The sequence below is a fragment of the Protopterus annectens genome, chromosome 10.part0 (assembly GCF_019279795.1).
Source record: "Protopterus annectens isolate FY-2018-M chromosome 10.part0, PAN1.0, whole genome shotgun sequence".
NCBI lineage: Eukaryota > Metazoa > Chordata > Ceratodontiformes > Protopteridae > Protopterus > Protopterus annectens.
Window position 1 is genome coordinate 274,121,969 of NC_056744.1, and position 14,465 is coordinate 274,136,433.

The window sequence follows — 14,465 nt, forward strand, 5'->3', positions numbered from 1 at the left end:
ACCTAGCTGCCATTACTCTTTCCCATAACTTCATGCTGTGACTGATCAGTTTAATCCCTCTGTAGTTACTACAGCTCTGCACATCACCCTTATTCTAAAAAATCGGTACCAAACCACTTTCTCCATTCCTCAGGCATCCTATCACTTTCCAAAATTTCATTAAACAATCTAGTTAAAAACTCCACTGCCATTTCACCTAAACACCTCCATGCTTCCACAGGTATGTCATCTGGACCAACAGCCTTTCCATTCTTCATCCTCTTCATAGCTATCCTTACTTCCTCCTTGCTAATCCACTGCATTTCATGATTCACTATCTGCACATCATCCAACCTTCTCTCCCTCTCATTCTCTTCATTCATCAGCCCCTCAAAGTACTCTTTCCATCTGCTCAACACACTCTCCTCACTTGTGAGTACATTTCCCTCATTATCCTTTATCACCCTTACCTGCTGCACATCTTTGCTAGCTTGGTCCCTGTGTCTAGCCAATCGGCACAGATCCTTTTCACCCTCCTTAGTGTCCAACCTTTCATGCAGCTCTTCATACGCCTTATCCTTAGCCTTCACCACCTCTCTCTTTGCCATGCACCTCATCTCCTTATACTCAGGTCTACTTTCCCACTTCTACTTCACCAACCTTTTTCTCACATATGATGATACTATCTCTATTTTCTCTTACCCCAACCCTTATTTCTCTCTCTCTCTTTTTTTTTTTTGTGTGTTGTCAAGATGTTTCCATGTCATTCATCTGTAAAAAATCACAAAATGCTTTACAACACAAGGAGGTAGGCCAGACCCCATGGCTCAGCCTGCCCCTACTCCAACAGCTACTCCACTGATGCCAGCATGTCTGGCACACAACTTTTCAGTATTGCCTCCACTGTTCCTGCACTACCTGGGCCCTCCACATAAGGTAGCAGTACTCCAGCAGCTGATGCTGCTGTACCCAACAAGAGTCCTGGCTGAGGTGGTGACTTTGTCACCCAACAGGAGTTACCAGTGTTGGTACATAGAGTCATGCAGAGCAGCATGGATTTACACATATGCTGGATGGAGAGACTGCTCTCTTTAATGGTCCACAGGAGAAGATGTCAAGCACTCCAACAGCAAGAGGTGTAAGGGGACAGTGGTGACAGTCCTGCTAATGAGGACTAGATTCTCACTGTCCCAATCTTTGATGGTCATAGGCCTCTGTTGTCCCCTTCTTAACCCTATTCATGGTGTTCCCCACCTGTTGTGTCCTTTACCATCCCTGTGTCTTGTCTTGTTTGCATTATCTGTGTGCATGTGCTTCAACACCAACCCTACTTACCTGACCCAGAACTATACCTACACTCCTTACACAACATTCCTCTCCTACTAATGTAAAAAAAAACATTGTCCCATACATAGCTCTCACTTCACACATGTGTCTTCTCCACACCAATGATTCTGTCCAAATGTCTATGCAACATGATTGTGTTTTTTCATCCCCTCTCTGCTGAGGTGGCAGTATAAATTCAGCTAATATTTTATATATATGTCTCATTTTACACTGTCAATAAAGTGAACAGCTATTGTTCTTTCATACCTCCCTCCTACACATTCCTCTATTGCTTTCACCTTGTCCCCCCCCCCCGCTTTCCCCGCATTTCCCAACTTTCCTATCAAACCCATTAAACACCTTTAATCTTATCAAAAAATAGAGCCACACAACACACACAGAAGTTAAAAATCCCCAGTGAATGCCTTCACTTTTTTCCTCTGTGTTTGTAGGGAGTTTGGCATCACTCACCAATGCCGAGCGAAGGTGAATGATTCCTCATGACCTATGGCATGGTGCAGTTACCTCTGCAAACTGCTGCTTAAACATGCTGCAGTAACATAGCATGCAGCAGGATCAGATTAAAGACACTCATATTAAAAATGTCATATCCTTTTATTTCTTTACACTAATGAATGTATGTATATTTAAGTCCATATGTGTGCTGTTTATTTTATTTAACATTTGTTTACTGGGACAGAGCCCATTTTCATCAGAGGGCCAGGGAGAACTGCTCCAGACACATGTCTTTGGAAAGTGGAATGAAATCCATGCAAATGCAGGAAGGACATGTAGACTCTGCACAGAAGTCACCCCAGCTGAGAATCAAACCAGAGAATCTCTTGCTGTGAGATGACATTGCTAATCACTGCACCACTGTGCAACATTAAACAATTCAGTGCTGCTTGTTTTTATACAGTACTTCACTGGAGGCATGCCCTCTCACATTTGCTAAAATGATCACATTTAAATATTTAATGACATCCTGAATACATATGTTAAATGTTTACACTGACCTAGATTCAAACCCTGTGTCATCTGTTCTTAAAAAATGAAACATATTGATGTCTTACACCTGCTGCCATAGAATCAGCTAGGTAGCAGGTGTTTTTCTTCCACTCGGTACTGTCTAAATTGCTAACTGACTTGCCCTTCCACTTGACATGGTCTGATTGACTTGCAAAGGTGAGAAAAGCAATAAAACTATGAAAATCTTACAAATGGAGCAGATAACCACTTTTTGCATCACTTAAATACACACAAATGGGCAAAGTAGTAGCAATAATTTTTGAAGACGAGAAAAATTATGACACATTTCTGATATGAACCACATAGGAACACCTTAGTATCTGTTACATGCATGTATGATACCCAGTAGGGGTAAGTACTTGTGAAGTTGCAATAGGAGTCCTTAAATATGGATCTTGCATGCACAAACACTTTTCCATCGAGTGCACAGACCTGCTACTCAGAGGAGCACTACTGAAAGTGTACATGAGTATGTATGACTTATGTTTACTGTCCATTTACTCTTCAGCCTATGAAAGTAAATGTAAAAACACAAAGAAATGGAAGAATATTTTTAAAGAATGAGCACATATTTACACTGTGGCTATGTCTTACCTGCACCCATCACTTGAAATATGGTCTCTCAGCATTTGTTCCCAAATATAGCAATTGCACTACAGAAAATAATTAAAATTGCTTTCTTATGTACATCTTTATACTGACAATACACATACATATTTCCCAATGCCTGTAGTAATGTGAACAGCTCTTTGCATAAAGTTTGAAAAGCTGTCATTTTTATGTCTACTTGCACATTGGAAACACAGCAGATATTTAATATCTTGTTTTTTAATATCTTCTTGCTTCTACATGCCTACACTTCCATTTCATGCAAGCCTCCCCAACACCTTCTGCCAACATCTTTTCTCATACATCCATCTCACCAGACACTGCTGATGTCTGACACTCTCCAAGTCAGACTTGTACTGCAGTGCTTGTGTTACATATGAAGGTCTCTAGTCAGTGTAGTTAGACAGGTAGATGTGCTGTTCTCACTGCAGTCCACTGGTGTGTGTGTGTGTGTGTGTGTGTGTGTGTGTGTGTGTGTGTGTGTGTGTGTGTGTGTGTGTGTCTAACCAGTAGAGAATGATTGAGTATCCTGCAATCACTACTACAACCAATATTTTTACAGTTGGACATGCCTACACATCCATTTCATGCAAGCTTTCCAACATTTTCTCTCAATCTTGTGATGATGTCATCCACTATATATTGTCTTGCAGCCTTTTAAAAGTCATATTTGTGCTGTGGTGCTTGTGTTAAATATGGCAATTTCTAATTGGTTTATTTAGATAGGTAGGTGTTCTGCTCACACTGCAGTCAGATGGAGTACATCTGTGTTTGTGCACTTGCTTGACATTACAGAGAACATTTTTCACATCCATGCCAGAGACTGCTCTTACCATCTTCTTCTCACTAGAATCTGCTGATATTATCATGTTCTGTGAATGTCACAGGCTAGGTTAAGATCCCTAAATTGAGTGACTCTTGTGCCATTATAGTTGCAGATGTTTAGTATTTCTATCAGGGCAGGGTCAGAGATTGGGCTGTAGGCCAGGTACAAGTCATCTCATCCAATACAGTACAGAGTACAATGACAGGGCTTTCTGTCTATCCACTTAAATCATGGCATGGTTTGTAGGCCCTGTATTTTTTTTTTGTTGAGAAACCACTCTGCTTTCTCCAGCTGCTGCAGGTGTCTGGTGAGGTACATGCCAAAAACAGCACAGTACTTGATTAGTATTCTGATGGGGGTTTAGTACAGTGATGTTATAGCATCCTCAGATCTGGATATGATGGCCTGACTTATGAGGTGCACAACACAGAAGGCTTTCCTTAAAACTGTATAACCTTTGTGGTCAAAGTTCAGATTGCTATCTGCCTGTGCTCTCAGGTCTTGCACTACTGGGTTTGAGCTAAGTGGGCAGTGTTGTCAATGTTATAATTAACAGGGAAATCCACTTTGCAAAAGGCAAAAATAATGGCATTTTTTTGCATTTATTTTCAGACTGTGTGACTTTGGCACCAATCATTTTACTGTATTAGTCCCTCTTGTAATATGTTTACATCATTGGTGGACTCAATGATTGCACCCAATTTGCAATCATCAACCAACTTGGTTATTCATAGATCATATACTTTAGTTTGGACTTCCGAGAAATAGATTCCAAACAGTAAAGAACCCGACAAAGATCCTTGTGGTATGCCATTGGTAGTGGCTCTACTAGTAGAGGTTGAGTCACAAATTTTGACAATACATGTTCTGTTGGTGAACCAATTGGCTAACCATCTAGTGATGTAAAGGTTTATCTCCAGCTGGCATAGTTTGTCAATGATACCTGAGTGGGGCAATGGGTCAAAAGCCTTGGCTAGATCAAGATAGGCGGCATACACTCTCTTACCTTCACCCAGGGCTTTAGTGACCTTCTCAAAGAAGTCTACTAGGTTTAATAAACATGATCTAGCATAACTAAGCCAATTTGGGTTGGTCTAGAGTCTGAAGGTCACCTATGTTCTTGTTGATAAGGTCCATGTTAATTATTTCCATGGCCTTGCAGATGAGACTGGTTAGACATATAGGTCTATAGTTCCCAGGGTGGTTCATGGCCCCACTATGTTCAAGGTTATTACTGCTGCTGTTTTCCTCTCAACTGGATCAAAGCCAGTTTTCAGACTATGATAAATGGGAATGCTAATTTGGTAAAATAGGCCCTGTTTTAGATTGCTTAGTAAGCAACCAGAGATTATATCTGGTACCACTGAGGTTTTTAGTCTTGGAGAGTGCAGATATGACCTGATGTCCAGAAATTCTAGGCAGGGGACTGGTGTCATGTATGCTTTGGGGTATTGCCTGAGGGAACAGTGGGGTTGAAGTTTATACCAAATTTGTCAGCTAGCAGTTGGCCATTTCCTCCATTGTAACTTCATGTTTAGCCTCTTAGCATTAAGCAGCAGAACTTTGAGTTTGCCTCCAGTGGATGTTATGTTGGAACTTTTGTTGCTTTCACATTGCCTAACAAAGGCACTATAGGGGAAGCAAGCACCTTTGCCAGTATCTGACAGCCTTAGAGGATACAGGTTCTGGCCATCTCTGGCAAAGTAACATGGCTTGCTGACCAAGTAAACCCAGGCTGAGAGACACTGGTTTCCCCTGGAATTGAAACCAGAAGCTAAGCCAATTGTTGAAGTCTATCAATTTTGTGTATATTGTGGCATCATCCTAGGTGAAGGCAGAATGCTGCTTAGAGCTAGTGTCATACCTGCCTGGGACACATAATCTTCTGGTTCAGTCATGTGTCTCTTTATATAATCGAGAGAGGTATGTTATGAAAACAAATGCATAACCCATTGATAATATCATACCCCTATGAGCAGACCAAGTTGTATGTGACACATGTACTGACATGTGGAATGTCCACCAGCTTGTGCACATTGTGGTGAATACTCCCTTGTATGTAACACAACTCCTGCGTATATGCAAGGTATCCATATCAAAGACCATAATACTTCCATAGTTCAGAGGCTTCATCACACCAGTAACCGAGTACAATGTACCCTTCATCATGTACTCCCCAACACATCTTCCAGAGATTTGTAGCTCAAGCATACCACCTTTGCCACAGTGATCTCCCACACATCTTATTGGCCATACCTAGGTATTCTTCTTGTTGCATAAACATTACTATCTGATTGTGTGGAACCCCCATCAAGATGTTATACCGGATGCATGTGTGATACCTGTTCCAGTGATGCACACAGTACACACATAGCTGTTTGGCAACATTGTTGGCATTGGTTACATTCATGACAGTGTGTATTGTGCTATATATATGTCATGCACCCCTGTCAACTAGCCTGCATTAATTAGAATGTCACATACAGGTATAGCAGTGTCCCTCCTAACACCTCCAGTAGTTGCTACAGTATCAAGGTGGTGTGGTTGATTACCCTCATATATTGTTGACATCTCATAATAGTTGTACAAGTGTACACATGCAGAACCATCTATGATCACTCATAGTAGCATATGGTATATCAGAGACATGGGAGTACTGGTGGTATTATTCTAATATTGTCCAGCTTGCTTCTGTTTACTGTTGTCCATGAGCCTGTAACTATGTGAGCCACTTGGTGGAGACCTTTGCTGACAATACAGTTATATTCAGGTAACTAATTTTGCACAGATTCACAATATCCCTAAGCCCTATTGTATACAACATCCATGATACACGTCCATTGTTCATGTCAAGATGGTTATATCACAAAGACATCTTCTCCATTGTTATGTCACATTGTGTGACAGCTACATAATATACATTTTCACTGTACAGTCCGTACTGTGTCATGTTGATATGTGATTAGTGTTCCTGCTACAACTGTCTTTGTTTACTTGCCCTCATCTGCTGTACATCAACATGTTTCACCTGTCCTCTTTCCCTGTATTCATTCCTACAATTCATCTGTGTCCCTATTCAATGCACACATTTCCCCTGACTGCTTATTTGAAATTGCAGTCCATGTATCATTACAGATCATTTACACAATGTTTGTTCAATATGCCTGAAAGGGATTCCACAATACTCTGCACTGTATACACTGTCCTGTAATGTGCTTGGACCATATACATTTTTTGTATTATTAACCCTGGTAATCATTATGGCATTCTGTGCAATCGTGCAGATCTAGTTTGCCAATAGGGAAACAGGTCTACATGTCTGCTGTTGTCCGTGTTGCTTTACATGGTTTCCTGGCATGCTGCTGCTAGTCATGAAACTATGCTTGTTTACGTTTAAACACAGTGTGCAGCATGAATATGTAATTAGTGCTGCTGCTCACAGCACAAACACATAACTCTACATGTAGTTTATTGAATCCCCAGGAGAATCTTTTCTCAAGATTGCAAATTTGTTATCTGCAGGCATTTGGGTATCATTCTTCAACATTACATTGTACATTTTCTGTGAGTAACAGGTTAATATTGCACCATCAGTACTTCAAATAGTTGGCATTTATTTAACAGGCTATTAGTATTACAGCACAAATGTATATTCGGCATTTATGACTCTTTTGAATGATACATATGAAGGTAAGCAGCACACGATATGAAGAGTCTTGTTCAAAATTTATAAAGCTTTACTTATAACTACTCTAAATTGCTGTACATGCAAATATATTTATAACTGGCGGTGCACAATATGTCCATTCCATATCATTAAAAACTAAAAGAAACCCCCAACCAATGCGATTTTCTACTGTGTGATTCCTTAAAATCTCTTGTATTAGCAATATCATGGGATATATGCAAATGACCCCATACAAGCATCAGGTGTTTCAGCTATATGGCAGTCCTGAATGCCCATGACTTTTGTTTTCCTTTTTAACTCTATTATTGAAAAATTCAGGCCAATAAATCCAAACCCCATCAGCTGCAAACATACATGTTTCCGCTTTCCTATAGCATCATCAGCACAGCAAAAGTGAATTGTTTAGCTAGCATTTAGAAACACAGAGTTGTTATACCCAGCTGATGTGCATAACCATTAGGGTGACAGCAAAATATCCCAACTAGCAAACTAAAATAATGAGTAATAAGGTCACACAGAAAAAAAATAATCATTAAAAACTAAAAGAAAAAACCCAGCCAAGCTAGATTTCCCACTGTGTGATTCCTTAAAATCTGTTGTATTAGAGGTAAAATGGGATATATGCAAATGACCCCTTAAGAACATCAGTTGTATCAGCTATATGTCAGTTCTATTTCCATTACATATAGAAATGAATGAATTTAGATTAACAATAGTTTCTTCCTGTCCGGGCTGGCAACCCGACACTGTAAAACTCCACTGCCAATCATGAGTGGACAGATAATCCACTGTGGCAACCCCTAACTGGGAAAAGCCAAAAGAAGAAGAAGAAGAATAGTTTCTTCCTGTAAAAAAGATAGTTTTATTTATTTCTGTGACTGATGCACACAAAATTATCATTTAAATATGTGTGCTGTAGATATGTTTATATTGTTTTTTGCACTGCAGATAAACACTAATGCTTATTAAATGACATTTATAATATCCATGGACAATGTCCAAAATTCCCTTCTGGCTGTACTATGTAGAGTTTTCTAGAACTAATATATGCAACATAACTTGCAGTGTGTGTAAGGAAGTATGCCCTCAAGTGCTGTTTTGCTGCATTCAGTTGTGCAAAGCCAGATTAAGTCCAAGCAGAGGGGGGGTGGGGGGGTGGGGTGTGGGGGTGGAACATTATAGTCACATGACCAGTCATTATGTGACCACTGGAAAAAGTGTGTCATTTGACCTCATGGAATCAGTTACAAGACAATCAGATAAGAATATCATCTGACCCCATAAAAATTACTTAATTGAACTCACATGCCACCTGTTTAGGGAGCTGGTGAGCATAACCCAGGCAAACAATGGGCATATGCTGTTAAAACAGAAAAGCTGCAATACCATATTATGAATTAAGATAGTTCTGGTAAAGGAAAAGTATATTTTATTTATTACCACCAACAGTACAGCATTTCCTAGTTTCAGTGAGCTTATCAGCTGAATAAATTGCACGTAAAAATAGAAATGTATGAAAAGTAAACAAAATATTTATGAATACATAGCATAATAGATAATTATAAAGTGTCTCTCAAGTTTTTGCATATTTCAGTCTGATCCTGATAAAATCTGAAATGCAAAAATGATTCATTCTGTATGTCAGAGGCAAAGTTTCAGATGATTATTTTGACTATGTGGCATTAGTTACTGATGCTTAATGTGAGAAATGCACATGTTACTAAACTGTAGATGTGTTGTGATGAATTGCATACAGTACATGGTGAAAATCCTTCTCAGTAAATCATAAAATTATTTTACTAGCAAACTCAGCCTTTCTATTCTTACAATAGTTCAAATGTGTAATGCCTCTTACACCAGCTTTTTCTCTACAGCAGTCCTGTATGCTGGGGACAATCATAGAGACAGTCTTAGCCTATCCTATACTTACTGAAGGGTCTTTGGTTTCAAACTGACCATTCCCCCATGTAGGGCATATAATTTTTTTCCATATCAAACTGCAAATGAACTTTGTGCTAGGTATCCAAAATGTTAATTTTCTTTGTCACTGATTCTGAGAGAAAAGGTGCATACATGTGAATGCTAAATGGAGCATGAATGAAGTTTGTTGCATAACTGTTTAGCCTTGAAAAGTGTGACAATTACAACTAGGAATGAAGATGTAGTAATTCCCATCTGTACTCTGTCCAAGAATTCCCTAAGTCCAGGGTATACTGATCTCAGAGTTAATATACATAAAAGACAGGGTTGTGGGGGCATAGCCCCCAGCATTGATTATGCATGGTAATGAAAATCCTCTACAAATACACTTCAGTCTTGTTACATTAATTTTCATTTTTTGTTGTTTACAGGAGGAAACTGATTTTAGTGTTCATACTTTCTAGTGTCAAAAATCTGTGCATCTTCCTTTAGTGGTGCAACAAAACCTTGATATCGGGGTCTGCCATATTAGTCAACCTAGACCTTCATTTCTTATTGATTTCTACATAACTGTGACAAACACCACTAATAAAGACCATATTCTAATCTGGTTACAACTTCATTGTTTGTGTTAATGTATCACTATTGGAGTTATTTTAGTGGTTGACCTCCCAAGTTGTGGTAGTGTTCGAAATCAAGCAGTAACAATGCAGAAATGCACATTGTATCTTCCCTTCTGTAGTACAGCCTCATTGCTTTGTATACTCATTCCCGAAGGAGTTATTTTGCTCGTTTATGTCTCAAGACTTCATGAACACAGTGTCCTATAATGGAGATGCTTGTGTGAAAATGCATAATGTCCATTCTCTCTCTTTTTTTTTCTCTCTCTCTCTCTCCCTCTTTTTGTACATCATAGTTGCTTTGTGATCATTTACCACCATTGCTGTAAGACTAGAACCTTTCCTGAGCTGACTGTGATGATGTCTTCTAAAAGATTTGGGTATTCCTTTTAACCCTGGTATCCAGCACCATGACTAGCAACATACTTTTTAGAAATTAAAATGGGACGCATGGGGTATGAATCCCCCACAAATGCACAGCAAGCTAATGAAATTAAAATTAATTGCAAGAGCTAAGAACTTCTTAAACAAAAATGCGGTTTTAAGCAGCAAGGTGCCCATAGATGTCTGGAAATCTTGGCAACCACTGACTAGTTTATGATCATACATGCCAAATAAGACCCATATCATGTTTCAGACAGTCCCTTACAGTTCCCACTAGCAAAAGCCATGAATGTACATTAAAAAACAAAGCTTCATAGGTATATGGGCTACTGACCACCAGGGCCTTTATAAGCCTAGCCACACAACAGAACCCAACCCAATTGCACCCCTTGTAACATGTGGGTTATAATTGGGGGAATATGTTAGTAGGGGTATGTTAGGATATTGCTAAAAAGTTTTGTGGATGGGTTATGTTAGTTAAGCAATGTTTACTGTTGGTCTACATTATAACATTGAAGTCTTACAACTTTGAATGTTATAATATTAAACCCAGTAGAGCAAAACACCTGAAAACAACACAGTCAGAATAGAGATTTTTTTCCCAGAGAAAAATATGCTGTTCCGACAAACACACACACAACACAAACACACCAAAATAAATAATCCACACACACACACTTCACAAAACCCTACACTAAACCATACATACACCACTAGCTATCCACTTACCTTAACCCAACCCAAACCCTAAGGTCCGTCACTATCGTACACTCATCTTACTCGCTCCCTAACCCTAACTCACCTACCCCACCCCAACCCTCACGTCCACACTTACCTGACCCGCACCCTAACCCTAACTCACCTGACCCACTCCCAATCGCACACTCACCTTCATTCGCATACTTACCTTAACCCGGTCTGTAACCTTCACTCCACAGTCGAGGAAATAACAAAACTGCAGAAACGGCTCACCAAATACTTTCCCTAGGAAAGCATTCAGTGTTCTGCAGCTTCGCTGTTTCCAGCGTTCACTCTACTGGGTTAGATATTATAACATTCAAAGTTGTAAGACTTCAATGTTATAATATAGACCCTGTTTACTGTCATCATCTGTCAATAAGAGACACAGGGGCCAGCCTGATGATGCATTTGTGTTTTCTCATCCAAGTCTGAATAGGATTAGGGATGCACTTTGCTTCACATAGATAGGGAGCCTATTCTGAATCATGGAGATCCTTTGAGTGACATAGCTGTCTTGCTAGTATGTTCTATTTATGTGGCAAGCAAAGTTCACTTCCCTAGATCTAGTAGTGTTGCTCACATTGTGGATGTGCAAAAGCTCCAAAATGGCTGAATCTAAGGATGTTTTACATGCCAAAAACAGATCACCAAACAACAACCTGCATGAGATTGAGTATAGGACAGATCTCTAAGGTGATGTGTAGAGGACAGAATGTTAATACTCTGGAATGCCTTTGTGAGGAACTTCCATGGGTGTTCCAACTGTTGCATATGCCTTGTCAGGTACATGGCAAATGGGGCATTGTACTCAGTAATGGGTCTGATAAGGGATGAGAGGAGTGGCACTATAACATCCTTGGATCTAGATGCCATACCCTTACTTATAAGTTGGGTGACATAGAATTATTTTTTTACTACCTTAGCTACATGTTGGTCAAAGGCCAGATTAAAATCTTCATATGTTCATAGATATCTAACTACCAGGTCAACTCTTAGGGGTGTCTTATCAATGGAGTAATTTTTCTAGGTTGACATTTTCCAAAAATGCACTGCAATGCACATCCTTGTATTGAGTTTTAATCCATGGCTTTGGCACCAGTCATTTGTCTGTGTTAGGCTCTCTTGCAGGATGTTATTGCCATGTGGGGAAATTTATGATAGCTTCCAATTTGCAGTTATCGGTGAACTTGGTGAGTCAGAGGCCCTTGAAATTAGCTTTGACCTCTGAGAAGTAGATGGTAATCAGGAGTGGACCCAGCACAGAGCCCCGTGGTACTCCACTGGTGACCTGCTTCTTGTTGGAGGTGGTCTCATGACTAGTGACTTCTTGAGTCCTATCTGTGACCCAGCTGGCAATTCAGTGAGTTGTGTAGGGATTTATGCCTTGCTTGGTGAGTTTGTCTGCAATACCTGAGTGTAGTATTGTGTCAAACCACTTACCAGGTCTAAGCCGGATGTATGCACCATTTCTCTTCATTCATTGTCTTGGGTATCTTTTCAAACACATCTGCCAGGCTAAGTAGGCATGACCTTCCTTTGACAAAACTAAACTCCAGTGTCTGTAAGTTGCCAGTGTTTTTGATGATTACTTACATGATAATTCATTCTATATCTTTGCACATTAGACTAGTCAGACTTATGGGTCTGTAGTTTCTGGGGTCAGTTAATGGCCCATCCTTTTGAAGGTGGATAAATGTTACTGTCCACCATTCACTTACTATGTAGGCTGTTTTCAGGCTGGCATTGAAAAGTGACTTAAGTGGTGCTGATAGGTCATGTTTTGGGCTATTTAGGAGGCAACCTGGAATATTGTCAGGCCAATTGGGGCTGTGTTTTTAGCCTTAGTAAGCACCACTATGAGATGTTCTCTGCTGATAGTTGGGATTATGCTGTAGGGATTTCACAAGGGGTGGTGAGGGGAGTGCGGGTAAAGTTTGAGCTAAATTTGTTGGCCAGCAGATTCACTGTGTTACTTTACTCAGGGAAGGTGGTACTATTTACTACCAGATCTGCACACTGTTGCATGTTAACTTTGAAATTTCAGTCATAGCTGTAGAAGGATTTGTGGTTGTCTTTACTTTGAGAAGCTATCTTTACCTTGTAAATGGTTTTGTTAGATTTAATTAGTCCTCTTAGTTTCCTGTTTAGTTTTATTAGTGAGTTCTTGTCATTATGAGAGTTGCTCTTTCTGACTTTAGACATTACTTTTTTCCTTTTGTTATACATCCTGTTAAAATTAGGATTCCACCAGTGTGGTTTGTTTTGTTTGGGCTTATTTTTGGTATGTGCAGTGGCCTCAATGCAGCCATTTACATGATTGTACAGTGTTCCTGTGAATAATTCTGCAAAGGCTGTTGTGAACTCGGGGTCGGGCGAGGCACTGAATTTTGTCAAAGTGTTGCTTAACAGGATGTAGTTTTCTACAGAATAGATTTTAAATGTAACATGTTATGCTGGTTTTCCAAGTTGATTTTTATTTCAAATGAGACAGCTTTGTGATCCAATCTCAACAGTTAGGATGTGAAATGGGGTGGGGGAGGTGCACCCCTTACTCATATTGGTAAGAACAAGGTCCAGTATGTTAGAACCTTTGGTTGAAGTACTAACTGATTAAGGGTACTTGAGTAAATAAAGCCCAGGAAATGTTGCGTTTACAAGTTGTAGGTATTGTTTTTGTTTCCATGTCTGTAGAGGGGTAGTTAAAGTTTCCCATTAACAAAGTGTTTGATTGCATGGAGTCTCTGGTAGGTCTAGATAAGATTTGTGGGATTCTAGAGACATTGATGGTGACATATACCTTGCTAAGATATGGTAAGGAACTCTAAGGTAATTTGAAGATGGCTGAACTCCAATACAACATTCTGTTTAAACAGCCTTGAGGATACTTGTTGCTAATGTAGATCAAGACACTTCCACCAAGACTCCTTGTCTGTGTGGCTTACAGTTAAAATGTGTAGAAGGCAATGTAGCCTTGCACTGGCAAAGTACTTTCTGTGGCTTTAAACCATGTCTTGGTAATGGCACAGATGTTTATGTTTTTCCAGAGTCAGGGGGTCTTGTACAGTATGGAGTTTCTTATTATTGCTCCTACCATTGAACAGTAATACCTTTACGTTCCTTTGGGTTTTATTTGCTATGTTGGGAGGTTTGTCACTTTGGCATTGCCTAAAAAAAGTCTCTAAGGGGGATAACATTTTAGCTAAAATCCAGAAGCCCATGGGGCACAGGTGCAGGCCATCTTTGGCAAAGCAACATGGTTTGCTGAGGATGTCTTTCCAGGCTGGAAGATATTGAATCTCACAGAATTGACAGCAGAGACTAAGCCAGTTGTTAAATTAAATAT